The following is an 18,845-nucleotide window of genomic DNA, read 5'->3' as shown; positions in this document are numbered from 1 at the left end:
CTGCTTCAGCCAGGTCGGCCTCTGAAGGTCACGGAACAGGCTGTAATCAGCCCTGTCTTTGTTCATTGTTTTCATCAGTTCAGTTTTCCCCTTCTGCTGCTTCTGCAAATACTTCCAGCATTTTCTAGCCCATATCATGGTCCATCATCTCCAAGGTATCATTTAATCTCTCCAGTCAATACCAATTTCTCCCTCCACTGAACTCTCAGATCCTTTATTTTCTGATTAGAGACTTTGTGTCGTTTTGTAATTGCACATTTTATAATATTTTCTCTATTTATAGAGTCCTCTAACTATTTTATGTATAATTCTTCTCTCCCCAAGAAGACAGTAAGTTCCTTGAAGGAAAGGGCCACGTCATATATTTGTATTATTGTTCCCTGTTGCAATGAATGCTCCACTTGGTGTATATAATTTAAAAGGTTTCCCCAACCGGAATTAATTTCTCTGCTCCTACAGTACTTTCAGCCTGGATGTTGTTTATTCAGCTATTAAAACACTTATCACAGCTGTTTCCCACTGTATTTTGTGAGCTCTGGATGAGTTGCTGTCCCATCTAATGCGTCTTTTATCTTGCAAAGTACCTAAGATAGCACTGTTAATAAAAAGAATTGAACAATAGTTGCTAATTAAGTTTCTATGAAATTTCAACTTTGTTTGACAGGGCAGCATTCCCTATCGCCCTCTTTTTGAGGAACCAACATTTCCACAGTTAAAAATGACTATCCTTGAAGAAATTATGTTGACATTTGGCATGTGAGAAGAAAATAACAGTTTGATGCTTTCCTAATTCATTTATTAAAAAATAACATTAAAGTCTAAATTTAAATTTAATTTAATCAGTTGTGTTGTCAGACCATCAGTCCTTAAGAGGCATTTGCTAATAAAAAAAGCAAAAATAGATATTGAACTAGTCAGTAGGTACTTTTTATAGAAACGTTCATATACCAATGTATTATGTTGTTCTCAGCATAAGATTGTGCATCAATGCTAATTTCTTGACTTTAATATCTTTACAAATTAGTATATCTGTAACTGCCAAGAGTAAAATGAAAATTCACTTTATTGTAACATTTAACGAAACCTCACGACATAACCAATTTTTCCTTTCTATTTTGATTTAACTACGACACTACATCCTTCTTTAGAGGGGGCAGAACTTTTGATGGACTCAGACAATCGTGAGAAAACTTTTCACCAGCCCTTTGAGCAATTTTAATTAAAATTCAGTTCAAATCGATCTCTTAAGCTTAGCGAAAGCATCTGCCGTGTTGTCTCCACTTAAGAACTTGAGCTGAAAATATGAGCATTTTCCTATTATAAAAGCGCTGCGTCTGTGTAAAGTTAAAATAGCTTCTGAGGACAATTTTCAACACATTTGGAAGAATTATGGCTTTAAAAATGCAACTTTCAGAAAACAACATTGATCCCTCATTCACCGATGTGGCTGCATTTCTTACTACACATAATGCCTTCTCTCTCAGCAGGTGCTTAGACCTTGACCATTAGCTTATTCATAGTCTCTTTGCCCGCCGATGGCCAGAATATAGAACACTTCTTGCCACATAACAGGTGCTCAAAAGTATTTCTTGAATAAATGAGTGAATGAATGAATGAATCAAAGGATAGAAAAGCCTTGCCAAAGTCCCTTTATGTTCTTCTACTTGTACTAACTGTAGTTACTGCTTCTAGATTAGAACGTTCTCCTAATACAATGATGCCTTTGAGCTCCTATGACTACTTAGTGAAAACTGAATAGAGAAACAGAGGCTCTAGAAAGAGAAATTAAAACCCTTTGTGCAAACAAGAAAGGAAAAATTGTTGTAATATACATTTTTTTTAAGAAAGGCACTTCCATCTGCCAGAATATTCTCTAAAAATCCAATTCTAAGGAATATACAGTATGAATGGAGTTCCCTTTGATTTGTTTCTGATTTTTATTGCAGCTCCTGCAGAGCCAAAAATGAAAGTCCTGCAAAGTCTGTCTCCTCGATCTTATTTGAAGCTCAGATTCTGGTTCCTGAATTAGGTTTTTGTTCCCTGTTTTGGTGAAGCCTGCATCTTTTGGTCCTTGACCCTACACTGGTAGGGTTTTCATGTTGTGTAGATCCGATGTATTCCAAGTGAATGGTGCCCCTCAGAGTTCTAGCCTGTGGTGGTCCTGCCATGAGCCTGAACATACAGCCACATTTTTCATCCCATGGTATTTTCTAAGAAGAAAAATCTTTCCTATTTCTAGAGAGCCTGAGGTTACTCCTGTCATATATATCAAACTGGCATTTTGGATTCAACCAGTGTGGCTTACTGATAACAATTCAAGTTGTTCTTTTGATGGTAAGACACACTCGTTGATTACATGAGTTAGCTGCAACATTTGGAAGCCAGTTCTGATTTCTTTATTAAGAATGCAGTACCAGTTCCCACATAATTTAGTTCTTTCTAAAAATGTTTTCTGCTGAATATATCTTACCATAATACATAATGATCTTTAAGAAATCTTGTTTCTAACACTAGGTGATCATTTGTAGAAGTGAGAGCAGAAAATTTTTCTGGACTAAAGGCTAGCATTGTATCTACTTATCTTCCCTTGATCAAGAAAAAACAGCATCTGAAATTTGCAATAAATAGCTGAAGTTTTTTTAATGGTATTTTCATGAAATAGTCCCCTGAACAATTCAGTCACTTCAAATAGGTTTTTCTTTTAATCATATTAAAAAAACAATATATAGGCCAAACACAACAGCAACGTGCATCTTGGTTTGTAATAAGTGTGCTGTATTGCACACAAATGCCTGGTCTATGGATTCCCTTGTTAAGTTTGTTCTGGAAATTTATCAATTCCCCCTTTATTTCTGAGTCTATAAATTTTCCATTTCCATGAACTTTTTCATATAAACAATTAAAATATTTTCAAGTCTATCCTATTTAAAAGTGATATATTTTTTTAAAGTCCTTCAATTTGGGTTCCCTTTTGGCCAGCCACCCTCTTTGAAAGCTGGTCTCTTACCCACTCTTCCTTTCCCAATGAGGGGACCTCTTTCCAGCTGGGGACTTCCCTCTTGGGGCTGAGCAAAGCTGACTTGGGGATGGGATAATGCAGATGAAGCCGTTTTCCTTCCTTTGTGTGTGATTCTCGCCTGTTTTGTTCCATTGTGTTGCTGAAGTTTCTTAAGTGGACCCCAGAGCTCTCCCAGAGCTGCTTTTGCCAATGGGTATCTGACTAATTGCTGTTCTTTGTGGGGGGATGGAGGCCACCATTTTGGTGACGTTACTCTGGCTAATTCTTCCTAAAGTCTCTTGAAGATGCTCTTCCTCAACCCAAATCACTAGTGTTCACTGGGTTCTTTTTCATCCTTCTTTTCCTTTTAGTCTACCTCTCCTTGGGATAGGTCACACTTTTCGTAGCTTTAGCCACTTATACACAAATGACTTTTAAATCAATATCTCTACACAAGACATCCTCCCCCTATTTATCCAAGTGCCAAATGAACATCTTTACATGAATGTCCCACAAAAGTTTCCAACTCAAAATGCCCAAAGCCACTGTGTTCACCCTTCCCATACATAAGCCGTTCCCACATTCCCTATCATCACGAATGACATTACCATCCATCCTGTTGCCAGAACCAGAACCTCAGAACCATCCTTGATCTCTCACTTTTCTCAGGGCCTCCTGTCCAATCTCTAAATCCTATTGATTCTACTTATGAAATATCATTTGGGTTTATCCTCCCTTTTCTTTCTCACTGCAATTATCACTGCAACTTCCTTAGAACATCGGGCTCTAACGTTTCTTGCTTGGGATTTGTAGTGTATTGCCTTTTTGCTGTTCTTCTGAGTTGCGTTCTTTGTTCTCTAGCTTTTCTTACAGACTGTGGCAACAGTGTTTTTTCTAAAATTCAGATTGACTAATCCACTGCCTGGTCTTAATTCTTGAATGGTTTCTCTTTGCCTCGGTGTAAATTTTAACCTCTTTAACATAGTCTTAAAGACCTTTTATGATATTTCTCCCTCTGTGTCCAGTCTTAGTGTGCATCACTTATTACAATGCATTTTATGCTTTAGCAATATTAAACCATTTTCAGTTACCTAAGAATTTCATAATTTCTTACCCCTTCAATACTTTTAAACTGATGTTTGCTCCTCCCAGAATATTATTTTACATTCCGATTGTGCACCCCTCCCCACAAACCTGCCTGTCAAACTTGGAAGCCATCTTTCAAGTTTCACATCACTTATCTTTCCCTCTATTAATCCTCTGTCCTCTCTATTATGCCTTTTGGGGTTTATGTCGTGGCATCTGTCACATGAAATCATGACAATTTGCTTGTGTACATGGCTTTCTCCTGCACTCTGTGAGCTCCCTGAGGACAGAGGTTGCATCCATAGATCTCCTACAGTAACTGGCACATGGTTGGTGACCAAAGTAGATGGTGAATGAATGAAAAATGGAATTAAAAAAGATACAGATTCTCTTCATTATCAAGGATCACTCATTTGACCAATGATTATATGAACGTGAGAAATGCTAAGTCAAAACTGCAAGTAATTTTTTTTAATGTTTCCACATAGCACTGATTTGAAATTCTCTCTTTATTTATAGCACAAAGCCCTTGAAAATATCGAAGATACTATTTCCTAACAATGAACGGTTTGGTCTAAGCTTCTAAAAGTGACACAGGCAGAAAGGAATAATGAAAAATGATTGAGAAACTCAGAGGATTGTAATGCTTGTCACAGAATTATGCCTTATCTGCTCCAGCCTTTGAAGGGCATGCTTCCATTTGCCTGCTCTGTGTGTAGAGAATTATCCGATACTGTGTTTGCCTAAAACAGTGATTTATAGTCACCATTGACTTAAAATGCTTTACAGACCAATTTTTAATCCTTCTATCCCTAGTTTTTCCTTATCAAAAACAATTTCATGATATTGCCTACAAATATTGTAAAGCAGGATGACCTCCATAAAAGAAAGTAATTGAGGTGGGCAAATCATTATTGTAAGGGCCAAAGAATGGCTGCCATGAACTTTTAAAAGGCCCTAAGATGTAAGAGAACAGAACTGGAATGGATGCTACTCTTGGTCCTTGTGTTCTTGGACAAAGCTGATCTCTCTGTGCTTTCATCTTCTGTCAAACTAACAGGTTGTACGAGTCACTAAATGATGTCTAAGCCTACTCTCAGCTCTAAAATTTGGTGACTCAATCCAGAGTTGAGCTTCTCTGGACCCAGTATAATATTAGAAAATTCATTATCAAAGAGGGAGGGGAGTGTGCAGAGGAATAAGCATAACCTTATTGCTTAACTATTCTGTCAACAGTCCTCTGATGCGAACGCCAAGAAAGTGAAAACTCACTGAAAATAAAACTAAGTAAAATACAATGTGACCTGACTTATAGCAATAAATATAGACTCTGGGCAAAACTGGAGTACAGATAAAAGGATATCATCAAGCTCTTTGGAAAAAATGAGTTTCAAATGCCCCTAAGAAGTGTTACTGTTTATATTTATTCCATTATTCTCAGCAGTCTTGTTCACCATCCCTGAGGATTTGAAATTTTACTTCCTATTTTTAACATGGAGTATTTCATTATTAAAAACATACAGGACAGCGCAAAGTCATATTAAATCAACAAATACTACTGTCTGCTTGATGATGAGAAACAGTGGAGCACTGATCTCTCACCTGAGTCAGAAATCACAGGTGGGGAAAGCAGGAATGATACCCCAATGAGACAGATGAGCGTTATTATGAAACAGGAAGTAACTTGGGCAGTCACAACAAAAAAGGAAATTGATAGATCATATGATTTTCCTTGTACAGTAAAGAAAGTTTACAAGTTTATCTTGAGAAATAAATGTTTTCCTGGCACAAATTCCTATGAGAATTGTATGGCATAGTCCCTTATTCTGAAGATATAAAGTAACACTTGGCACAATGTTACTGCAGTTGTTCAATATCATTCTTTCTTTATTTTCCCAAAGTGCCATGTCTTATGGTAAACTGGAACGGGACTCAAGGGCACAAAATGGAACGGTTCCTCAGTAATGACATTATATGTGTATGGAGAGGGAAGAGAACAGTTAAGAAAATGAGGCCTAGGTGTGTGATTCAACTTACTATAGCACTTGGAGAACATATCTTGGCATACTCTTACTTAACACAGTCATTTCAAGGTTAAATCTTTTGATAGTTGCTATAAGGGCCGATATTCTACGTGGTTGACTGAAGGAAGATCTATATGTTTAAATAGCAGGTGAAAAGGCAGCAGGTTGATATTCTCATGGAAAAATTAAGAAGCCTGACATATTCTCACACAGAGATGGGTAACTCCAGTACACAAAGAGATGGATAAACTTCTTCTCAAAAGAAAAAAAAACGTTCAAAATCTGCTCTTGTGATTTTATAAGTTCCTTAAAGCATGAAAGAAACGATTCGGGCTTAGACATTTTTATGGCTAGGTCTCACCATTATACTGCCTGAATCCATAAAAAAACCCCAAGAAATGCTTTCATCAAATATCTGAATATTTGACTAGAAATACATACTGGGGCTTCCCTGGTGGCGCAGCGGTTGAGAGTCTGCCTGCCAATGCAGGGGACACGGGTTCGAGCCCTGGTCTGGGAAGATCCCACATGCTGCGGAGCAACTAGGCCCATGAGCCACAACTACTGAGCCTGCGCGTCTGGAGCCTGTGCTCCGCAACGGGAGAGGCCACAACAGTGACAGGCCCGCGCACCGCGATGAAGAGTGGCCCCCGCTCACCGCAACTAGAGAAAGCCCTCGTACAGAAACGAAGACCCAACACAGCCAAAAATAAATAAACAAATTAATTAATTAAAAAAGGCAACCTTATCCCCAGTTTTTAAAAAAAAAAAAGAAAAGAAAAGAAAGACATACTGAAGTGTCCTCCAGGGTGTTAAATACTTCAAGCAGATGAAGAAACTGACCTAGCAGGGTTATTGAGAATTATGCATTTGAATACTAGGGGATGTATATTTTATTTTTAGCATTGCTAGTGTAAAGTCTTTCTTCCAGGTAGCAATTTGTAAAAGGCAGAACTACTTATTAAGGCCACTCCTGATCGTGACAGCAAAACCTTGTCATCGTCGTGGCTCAGGCTGCCTATATTTCTGTAGGCTTGGGGACATGAAGGTGTCTCCAATTTACTAAATAACCAATCCAGTTATTTAGATATATAAAATGAGGAGAACAGCTTTTTAAATAAGATTTAAAATCGTAGTTGAATCTGTCAAAAGAGCATAATGTTTGGGTAGCTTCATCAGGGAGCGAGGAAGCTTTCTGGTTTCCCCTAAACTGGCACCACAGCCACTCCAGATTCAAATCACAGGGATTTGGAATCATAGCCACTTCCAGATTAAGCACGGTTATTATAATCCTCCCCCTTGCATTTCACTGTTTATCAAGCAGAACCATCTGGAAATAATCTTCCTCACTGAGTACCAGAATGTTACCTCTTTTGCTTTTCTCCTCTTTGAGCTGTGTAATTCTATATCTTCTGACCTATTGACGTTGGATAAAATGGATTATGTGAGCCGTTGAAGAAATGGCCAGCAAAACTCGGAATTCTGAGTGTGCATGGGAGATGTCCACAAGAAGCCGAGAGGTCATGAAAAGATAGAAGAGGGACCCATCAGGACGAACACCTCTGCGCTAAGAGTGCTGGTGACAGTGACAAACATTTCTCCCATCTCTCCTAGTGGGTATTCACAGTATTGCAGAAGGCCTAGAACTATGAGAAAACTATGAAGTGTAGTCTCTTTTTTGCATGTGCTCTGCATAGAATGTCCATTTTGAGAATATTCAGCTCTATCAAATAGATTTCTAAAGAATTCAACTACAAAACATATGGGAACCTCCACTCTTGTGGTCCATCTAACCTTGGCATTATGGAATCAGTTAAATCTTCTAATGTTTTATGAACAGACTGTTGCAATATTCCCTCTCTCGTCCGCCTCCATTCTTATCTTCTTTAAAATCACTGTCCAGAGTGATTGATATATTTTAATTGCATTTCTTGCCATTCTTACTACCTACACCTATGCTTCCTGAGCAAAAGGGATTTGTAACCAAAGGAAATTCTAAAGGATACGAGCAGCAACTTGGGAGGATGAGAAGTTATTGGATAAACATGGTGCATCTTCCTGGAAATTTGGAGAAAAATACTTTTATGATAATGAAACAAAGATTTATTATTGAGTAAATGCAAATACATGAGAATTCAAAGAACTTGATATACATGGCAGACCATTCCTAACTCTGGCTCCAGGCCATCTGCCTTTTGAGTATGCATTTATTGTTTTATTTGGCTTTGTTTACTTTTGGGGAGAGTAAATTTGTTGTGAAATTTTGTTGTGAAACAGTGAAAGAACACAGTAAATTAAATCTGATTGCTCTTTTATGTTGTCTTTTGAGAACAGGTACCATCTTAAGAGCTAGGTGACTATATAGACTTTATAGTGCCAAGATTTAAATTTGTTTTACTGAAGTTACAGCTATGTCCAATTGATTTCTAAAGAATTAAAGTAAAAATATCTGAGAGCCCTCCAGTGGTCAAAAAAATATATGCAAATACTCAGTTATTTACCCAATATTCCTCCCTCCAAAGAACTTAAAACACTTCAGTCTTCCTTTCATAAAAAATGCTTGCTTTGATTACTTTCTGACATCACTATTATATCACATAAATTGTTTTTTTAGCACTATGGGGAAACAGATGTTTATCCAAATCATTTAAATAAAAAAAATTTAAAAAACAGAAAATAGCAGCCTAAACCACCCATTTATCAATGAGACATTTTAAATAGTTGCTAGAATTTAAGTACGTAGTGCAATCCCAAATCTTGTCCAGATATGAGTAATTTAATTCCTCCCATTGCAGCCATTGAGAGAAATGTGGCTGGGTGTTAAAACCACTCTACTGATAAAGAAAGGACCCAGTCAACATGAGCTGTGTCTGCTACTGTGTTCCCCTTAAGCACAGAGTGGTATTTTAATGTGTATATTCCTAGACTTATAAAAGCATTGTGTGCGTGCGTGCGTGTGTGTGTGTGTGTGTGTGTGTGTGCATGTGTTCCTCAATTGTAATTCTGATGGCTTGCATGAGAAATGTGTTGGTTTCTCTTTTAGCAAATGCATATCTAACTAAGCCAGGCACAGTACTTTCACGTGCTTCGTCTCTTGATTACCAGTAATGGTTTGGCAGAAAGCCTGGAATAACGTCTCTGCCTTGAAAATTGACAAGCTCTAACATTTACCCAAATGCTGCAACACTGATTGGTGAGGGGAGTTTTTGCTTTGTTTTAAGTAAATTCCTATATTACTTTATTAGAAAGTAAAGCTTGTTTAAAAAACTCCCCCCACATTTAGATTCATAAATTTGGTGTTCCATACAGGATTAGGATTTTTTTTTTTTTTGCAAATATGTAACTACGTATTTAATTATTATAGTCCTAAATCTTTATGGACCACCCTTCAAAGGCCTGTGTTTATTTATTTAAAAAGTTAGCAACATCAGGGTTAAAATGCTAAGAAAAAATTTTATGTCCTATAATTTCATCTCTTACTCAGAATTTTTTTGCTTGTTTTCTAGTTTTAGACAAAGTAAATGCTCGTTTTCCCTTTTGTATATTAATGTATGCAGACTTACCACGTCAGTCAATGTCGCTATGTTAAAAAAAAAAAAAAAAAAAGTCAAATTCAGTTAGTATCTGTGAATGACCTTCAAGAAATTCAGCCTACTGCAAGAAATGTTATGGGTAATTCTCAGCACACTCTAGTGGAGTAAGTTATTGCCCAAGACAAAAGCAGGCATTTCTGGAAGCTACATTGTATCTTTGAGGCCACTGGGGTACCATATAGGAGACTGAAGCAATAATTTACCCTTGTGCAATGAAAAATACAATGTAACTTGCACACCAGGATCCTCTGCCTCATTAAGTTAAACACTTCCCTCATGTCATTTTTAAGGAGAGATTACAATACTGTAAATCGAAGTAACTCAGATTTATGTTCTGGTGTATGGCAAATGGTTACACAGCATATTTACAGCATTATAAATGTTTGGGTGCTAAGCAAGTTCAGAATGCAGATCTAATTGACTTCATAATTTGGCAAACGAGGTAAAGGTAAGGTTCTGCTGTGTGGTTACTCACAGAGTTCCAAAGGAGCAGCCCTGCAGTGCTGAGAAAAGATCTTCAGCTTCTCCTGCAGTGGATTTTTAGAGGTGTTGCTGACATCATTACAGTTTTTGAATCTTATTATAACCCCAAGGAAAAATATAAACAAAAATCAATCGGAGGAAAAACGTTTGCTAAGAATTTATGCTGTCTACACTTTTGATTGAATGATTTCTCTTTTTATGGAACAGAAAGAAGGTATAATTTTCTTTTTGAAAAATGTATTGATTTATCTCATACTTTTAAAATCGAGGGAGGAGATGCAAATAAATGAAAAGCAGAATAACATTACCAGGGTGGACAAGGTGATAAAAGGACACAGGCTCCCTGTCACAACTAAACACCCCGATACTTGTAAGTGAACCAAATATCTAGGATTTTCTTTGAATAGAGCTGCTGGTGGTATAAAACTTCACGGAACAATCGGTTCATTTTAAGTGGTCACAGCACTTAACTGAATATAACAAACATTCTAAAGAAAAAGATGGACATTTTGCTCTTGTTAGTCTATTACCCTTATTCTTGCACAGAAAAATTCCTATAGATAATAAATTTAGTAGAGCATCTTTTGAAACCCAACAGTTTCTTTTTCCCTTTTAAGCTTTAAACATTTTGAATTTAAAGGAGGTGAACAAAAAAAAAAGTCAAGAAACAGATGTTGAAGTTGAAGATGACTTTCCTTTCCACACGGTCTTCATAAAGAAAAGATAACTGAGTCTAATAAATTATTAATGTATGAACATATTCTAAAATGGAATAACAGTTTTAGAGTTTTGAATAAAATGGGTAAGATAATGCAAATCCCTTTTGAGTTCTGGGTTCTGCTGAATACAGCTAGGCTCCTTATAAGTGGCTATATCACAAATGATATGCCTGAATAAAGTTAAACAAATATTATTGGATGCCCTATCAGTTTAAGATTTGATTTCTGCTGGTGTTTAAAATCAATGTCGTTTATAAAGAGAATGCAAAGTACCCAAAGGTAAAGATATTTTTAAAAGTCTTTATAATTCTCAGCTTTATGTTCTCAAAGTATTATATAAGCTACCCCACTATCACACTTTTAATAATTAATACAATGAACTAGGGGTGATTTATCCAGAATTTACCAAGTATATTAAAGTATGTGTTAAAAATGATATATTAATATATAAATAATGTTGATATATGTGTTTATATATATTCAAATTATATATATGTGTGTGTATATACATATATATACATATATTCAAATTAGCTTGAGAAACACTCGGTTAAAGAAAATCAAGCATGTCTCTTTAGCGTAAAACTTTAAGAGCCCTTAATGCAAAGGTCACATAAATCTCCAAGAGAGCAATATGGTATACAGCATTTCCCAAATTCATCTGACCTAGGATCCTCCTCTTTTTTTCTTTTTCTTCCATATAGCATTTCCTAGAATTATCACTCCTGAGAACATAAATTGGATTTGCTGATTTAAATTAAAATCCAAAAGACCTTAAAATATTGGCTTAATAATTTTTTCAACTTTTAAGTGCCTCATTAATCTCTGAATTCCCCAGTTTTACCTTGTTAATGCTTAAAACTAAATGCAAAGCAAAAAGAGTAGCAGAGGGATACAAATGTTATTCAAAACTATGCATTTCTAACGTGTAATACCGATCACCATTCCTCTGTGGCATTTTCCCTCATCCTAGTCCTTTTCTTTTGCCTCCTGGAAGAAGTGGGCACTGGGGATTAGAATTCAATTCAACTACCTTTTTCTCCATTTCTCTGCTACACATGATCAGTTCTTAGAGATGGGAAAGTGCTAGCATTGCACACTGACTCTCTACATTCTATAGAAATTGCCCTATCAGAGGCTCTTTTTCCTTCCCAGAGCTCTCCATGGGCAGAACTCCCTGAAAGATTAAGTGTGAGGACAGGTAAAATGCTAGGACTCCAAGGGACCAGAGAAGCTGTGACAGGAAAGGTCGCAGACACTCCAGAAACGGTGAAGATTTAGAGAGCCAAAAAACTCTCAGTGGGGCTCAAAGTCAAAGGATAAAAACTGACAAGAGACGTTAGCATCAGACCGCAGGTAGCTTGCCTACGTGTTACCAAGTATGGACCAAAAACTGTTCACTGGTATATAAGAGTTTAAATCTAGACCTTTTGGTCTGCTGGGGGTTTAGGACTGCCTATCATCCATGAGTGTGGAATTCATTAGATCGCTTCATAAATAGTCCAGCTTTTTCTCTTTTTAGGCAAGTGGTAGGATTGTATTACTTGTCCAACTGAAGTTAGGTGTGACCACATGGCATGCTTTGGCCAAGGAAATGTGAGCATAAGGAACATGGGCCATTTCCTGGTAAAAGCAACAATGTGGAGTAGGGACTTTAGCCAACCCTTGACGAATAATTTTCATGAGTGGGAAGGAAACCTTGGTTTTTATAAGCCACTGAGATTTAGAGGTTGCGCGTTACCTCAGGAAACCACGCCTGGTATATCCGGAGCACTTCATACGTGTGCATCTTAGTTTTATCATATATAAAAGAAAATAACAACATATGTCTCTTACCCACAAAATAGTGTGAAACACTGGATGCATTTTAGACGAGAATTGTTACACTTACCTGAGGTGTTAAAAACATCTTTCGATGAGTAAAGATGTTTCTACAAATGTGTAGTAATGAACCATCTAAGGCTAGAAAATTCAATGCATGAGAAGATAAATTTCATTCAAAATTAGCCTACGTCTTTTAATAAAATTAATAAAGGCATCTGTATTCTTGAACTACGATTAATTCAGTGAATTCATTTTTTCAGTACTCATAAATCTGTGTGCTACCACGTTACATAGAAATGGGAGTACAAAAGTAAAATGAGACTAAAAAGGAAAAATAATAAAAATAACTCTATTGCTCTCTTTAAAATGCATGGAGCTTTACGAAGCTTTCATGACTCAGGGTGTCTCTGAGTCATCTTTATGCCATATATATTTTGCAAGAATGCAGAATCCAGCTTTATTTATGCAAATAGATGCACTTTTATTTTATGTTAAGATACAACACAGTTTCCTATGCGGTAAGGATACATTTTCTATTTAGCTTTTTTTTTCTTAGAATTTGTTTGGGTCTCTTTAAGATATTCTATAATAAAATATCTGCTAAATATGAGATTTTTAAGAATAAAAGCAATCCCCAAACTCTTAAAACTTAGCTTTCTGAGAGAAAAACACAAATTGTTGAGGAAAGGCAAAGTGACTTCTTAACAAGTGGAGATTAGTACAAATAAATTAAGAATATAAATGAGAGAATAATATAAAGCAATTTGTAAATTACACCCATTGTTTTAACACAACATACTCTGGTGTCAGTGTCCAGTGAAGGGGGCTAAGTAAATAATTTCATTGTCTAGAACAAGCACAGTTAAGGCACAAGGTAGGAGCTTGATAGGGACTTGTTAAATTAATAAGACAAATTAGCTCAGCTACTTGGAGGTTACAATTTAAAATCTGCCAGTTTTCAAGATCTAGTCTTAATTTCTTTCATTGATGAAGCAAAAAAAGGTCAATAATATTATATTTTCATATTTTGTGATGGAGAAATCTGGGTTCTCATCTAAATATTGACTTTGAACATTTGATTAGACTCAAAAAAATTTTAAGATAAATTTTGACCCTATCCATATTAGGGCTTTTGTCTTTGTGGAGGTTAAAGAAACCAAGTTTCTTACTTTTCTAAATCTCAGGAGTTGGCATATTAAAGGCATACAATAAGTGTGTGAAAAATTTATAAATGATCTGAGGAATATGAAATCGTTTAAACACCCTTAGAATTAATAAGCTATATTTTCTCCTCCTCTGACTCCTACCAACAATATTCAATTTATAATGAGTAAATGTAGTTTTTTTAACTTAGCATAGCAAAATGATTAATACTGCACTTTAAGGCCTTAAAATTTTTAGGGAAAAATTTTAACCAACTTTAAGATTTAGGGTCACAATATCGTATCACATAAACAAGCAACTTCTTTCCTTCTAGCACACACTGTGATCTGAAAATAATCCAGTGTTTTCTGATGGTTCAGATTCAGGTGTATGCAATGAGATGATTTTAATTTAGTTGTGTCACATTGACTTTTTCCATTTGTGCTATTCAGCATTCTGGGCTAGATTTGTTGAAACATGTCTGTTTTCCAACTCTATGACTTTCTTTTTGATTATGAATCTTCTTGATAACATACAACTAATTTATCGTACTTACACGTCTATCATCTCTTCTGTCACCACAATCAAGGTATACAGTCTCATTTGGCAAAAATGAAAATAGATAACATCCCCCTTACCAAAACAACAATAACCAAACATTTTTAATTGAGTCTACTTGACATCAATCACTGTTCTAGACAAGGAGTCTAAGGTCAAAAGAATAATGATGTTTAGAAGGAAAAAGAATAAAGTAAGAAAGGAACTGTTGAGGGAAAACTTCCTCGAAATAGTCATTTGTTCATTCCTTAAACATGTATTGAATAGTTTCTATGTGTCAGTAACTGAGAATACAAAAATGAGTAAGATACAGTGCCTGCCAGGACAGTGAAAGTGACTTATGAGATCAACCTTGAAGGAGAAGTAGGATTTGCACAAAGGAGGTAAACAATGAGCATTCCGGGCAAAAAACTCCAACAAACTAGTAGGTAGACTAGTACAGACATATGATCATGTATGGAATATTCTGGAGGCAGCAACGATGTGTGATTAAAGTGATGGTGATGACCAGTGAAGTAGCGGAGGTGATGTTAGAGAAACAGGTTGAGGCCTTCTGACATACTAAGACATACTAAGGAATGCATTTTGAAGGGAATGGTGAACCACAAGAGATTTTTAAGTAGGGGGGGAATCCATTCATGTCTAGGACTTTTAGAAGATGGGTGTGTTGGTCCCAGCATGGGAGATGTGCTGGGGATGGAGCCTAAAGGCAGGAGACCAACTGGGAGCCATACTATATTCAAGAGAGGTAATGAGCACCTGAAACAGAGCAGAGAGAAGGGAAAGGAAGGAATTTATTTACGATAATTTGTGAAATGTGGTGATGCTGGATATAGGCCAAGGGATAGTGTGAAGAGTCAAGGTCAACAGCTGAGAGAGATGGCAGTAGGGGTGGCTTGAGAGACTACAGAGATGACTAAGAAAAGGGGCCAGCTAGGGGCAAATAAAAGGACCGTTAAGTACTGTTCACAGCTCAAAGCAGGTTGGAACACATGAATTCTTCCAATCAGAAATTTGCATTTGCCAAGTTCTCCACAAAAGCCTCAACAGATCAGGCCATAACCAAAACCCCAAATCAGAAAAATGACCTGGAATGAGCAATGATATCAGCAGACTGCCTGGTACCTTCTCTAGAATGAGGAGTCTTTAAAACAAACGACTATAAAAGCAGAAGAGTGACTTTCCATTTCTGGTAACAGTAATGAGATCATTTGGACCAACACTCTCATTGAGGTAATCAAAAACATTTAAAATGTAAAAACAGCAAAGAGTTAATAAGATGGTGAAGACAGGAACATTCAAGAGAAGACCAGAACTCAGATAAAGACACTAATTTTTGAAAGCTTTTGCTCTTGGGTATCTGAGTATCAGGAACAAAAGGTCTGAGAAACCAGCTTCATGCTGGGCAGCCTTATGGGTGTTGGTGGAACATCAAAGCCCATGGTCCTCAGGTGAGGGCTTTAATAAACTAACCCAGCTTTCACCTGGGACCTCAAAAGGTCCTATCTTCCCTCAGGGTAGAGGTGAACCCCAAATCAACCGTTCCTCACACAGATTTGTAGCCTTGCTCCTTGCACAGGGGTGCCTTGACTAATCACCATTGACTAAGGTGATTCTGGTCTGATCCAGGGGCCCTGGCAGAAGCAAACCCAAGTCCTCTCTGGAGGAGACCATCATCACCACTAGGTCTCAACTTATCCCTACAAGTAATTTTAAAAATACATTTCCAGCAGATAGTCAAAGATATCCAAGCAAATGAGAAAACAAGACTGAGAACTGACAGGAGCAATAATAATAGAAACAAATCTTGGTAACTCTTGAGATATTAGAATTAGCAGATGTATATTATAAAACAACTACACTTACTATGTTCAAAGAAATAAAATCCAAGCTTGATGATGTCCGCAGGGACATCGCAGCAGCAGAGAGATATTCATCGGCCCCTTCTCCTGTCAACGCGATCTGGCCACGTACGTCTAAAATTCTTACATTTCAGAACTTTTAAATGTTGTATCCTTTTTTGGTTTTCTTTTGACACACTGAAAACAAAAACAAAGCCCCATACTAATATAATTTTATTTGTATGCATAATTCAATCAGAAATATGTTAGTTAAGTAAAAGGTAAGTTTACATGTAAGTGTTTGTGTGTGTCCTGGTGTGTGTGTTGCATGCTCTCCCAAATTTCTTGGAGACACCTATGATTCCTGCCAGGCTCCCTCCTCTTGTCAACAGTGCAGGACACAGCCGGGTAAAGCAAGGGGGACCGGCATCCAATGTCACCAGGGAAAATATACAAACGTGCCATCCGCTTGCAGAGAAGTGAAAATTAACTGCAACTTTCACAACTTAATGGGTTAATTATAGATATTAGGGAAGGTTAACCGTGATCTAACAAAACTGTAAAATTAAGTGACTCTATCAGTATCATGTTCATTATGTTCATTTTTCATTTTAGAAGAGTAACGCGGTATTATTATTTATTCTGATCAAAGTTGAGTGAAAGATCCATATTATCATTCATTGTTCGTACCTAGTTCAGCCAGCTTAGTTCATTAGATTCTGGTTGATTTGACAGAACAAAACCCGGCCAGTTACGTGCAACAACTGTTCAGCCCCACGCTCTGTAATAAGCACATCAGCACATTTATTTTCCCCATATAAAGTAGAATCTCCAATTCATACCATGTACTCTGTGACGATTATGGACAGTATTTATTCAGAAGGAATGCTGTGCAAGTTTGGAAAAGCTGTCTCTAAGAGAGCCGAGAGGTCACTGGACAAAACAAGAAACAAAACCTATACATGGTCAAAAACATGAAGAGGACTACGGTTTGTCATTCTTTCTTTTAACTAAAAAAGTTTTGAAATCCTCAGCACATAGCAAGGCAACAGCAAATCAGACAACTCTCTCCCTCCTCCACTCTCAAGCTCTGTAGAATCAGAACGCCTCTATTCACTTAGCAAATATCAGCTTTTTTGGAGGAGGAGAACCTGCTTGGAATTAATGAGGCAACACCAAAAAATAACTTCTATTAATAAATTGTTCTCTTCAATGGAAAATCGCCTATTTTTCTCATCTTTTTTTTTTTTTTAAACAGAATATCTTCCAACGGCTTCTTATGCACTTTCTACCAACTTCCCCCCCACCACTTTTATTATTTTTTTCTTTTTTCTTTTTTTAAATTAGAAAATGCCATAGTGCCAAGCAAGGGAAATAACTCCATCTCACAAGAATACAGTCACCTCCAATGGCATTATGGACAGAATAACATTTAGTCGGTGTTGTGACATGTTTAACTACTGACGTTGTAATTCAAGAAATCCAGGGTGTTTAAGGAGTTAATAGAGGGAAAAGTAAGTAAAGGTAAAGCCAAACTGAAGTTAGAAGTGCAAGGTCATCTTCAAAACTAAGCTGAAATACTTTCTTTCTACTTCACAAAATGTAAAACGCCAAATATCTCAAGAAAGGTAACAAAGTTACAACACTGGAAAATCTCCCTGATCACTTTTTCATTCACACAAATAAAAATAAAAATGCAACATTAACCTTCCCAGAGAAGCAACATCTTTACACTTACCCTAGAGTATGTACATGATCTCTTAAATCCTTTTAATTCCAGTACATCCCGAACATATATGAATTCTTAGCACATTCATGTAAAGAATAAACCTTAACCAAATGGCTAATTACAACAGAGATCACAACAGGACTCTCTGAAATTCTAGGGAGAGACACGAGGTTAAAATCCAGCTTCTAGATCCTGGTGTATACTGTGTCTATCTTTAACTTGAAAATGATTTGGTTTCACATTCCACTGAAGTCCCACTGGCAGATGCCTTTGGTAAGCTCACCAATGGCAGGCTGTCAAAAGCCCTCCCTCCACCCCCTCCACCCCCTTAACCCCCCTCCATGCTCTGACTGAGCTTCCGTTGCTACATCTAATACTGATTTACTCAGCTGTATTTTTACCTGTCTCCACGTGGGTAAAAGGAGATGCTTTCATTGATGGCTATTGCGGAAACACTTGGAAACTGAAGATCAGCCGGAGGACTCACTGTGCTTTTCCCACTGCCATCCCCTCCCCCTACCTCCTACCAGAAACCAACTGACTTCTAAACTTGGCTGTCTGAAAAAGAATGTTCTCTGATTGGCATTCCTGGAAGCAGAAAGCAAGGCAGCTCAAGTTGTGTTCTGTTACTCAGCATGAAAAACTTCCCAGGTATACACAATACAAACAAGTAAGTTTTCTGGATTTTTTCCCCCTTAACTTTGAGGAGAAACAGGGCAAATATTTGGGAGCATGACAAATATTTTTGTTGTTGCATAGCATTTATGTTTGAATATTCACCTATAATGTTACCCCAAATGGCTATGGATGCAGTAGAGAAGGGAAATGGCAAATCTGTGGTTAAAAG

The 18,845-nt window shown here is 37.0% G+C and overlaps 1 protein-coding gene across 2 annotated transcripts in view; it reads right to left on the bottom strand.

Annotated features, from left to right (window-relative positions):
• Positions 1–18,161, bottom strand: part of DTNA (dystrobrevin alpha) — a 285,381-nt gene extending 267,220 nt beyond the window's left edge. For both annotated transcript variants that reach the window (XM_068563775.1, XM_068563776.1), the window contains exons 1-2: positions 18,008–18,161; positions 16,295–16,467 (exon numbers count right to left, since the gene is read on the bottom strand). The gene's annotated coding sequence lies outside the window, so the exon portion shown is untranslated. The remainder of the gene's footprint in view (positions 1–16,294; positions 16,468–18,007) is intronic.
• Between the last annotated feature and the right edge of the window lie 684 nt (positions 18,162–18,845).

Source organism: Eschrichtius robustus, chromosome 14 (genome assembly GCF_028021215.1).
Source record: "Eschrichtius robustus isolate mEscRob2 chromosome 14, mEscRob2.pri, whole genome shotgun sequence".
NCBI classification, from domain to species: Eukaryota; Metazoa; Chordata; class Mammalia; order Artiodactyla; family Eschrichtiidae; genus Eschrichtius; species Eschrichtius robustus.
This window is presented reverse-complemented; position numbering and strand designations above follow the sequence as displayed.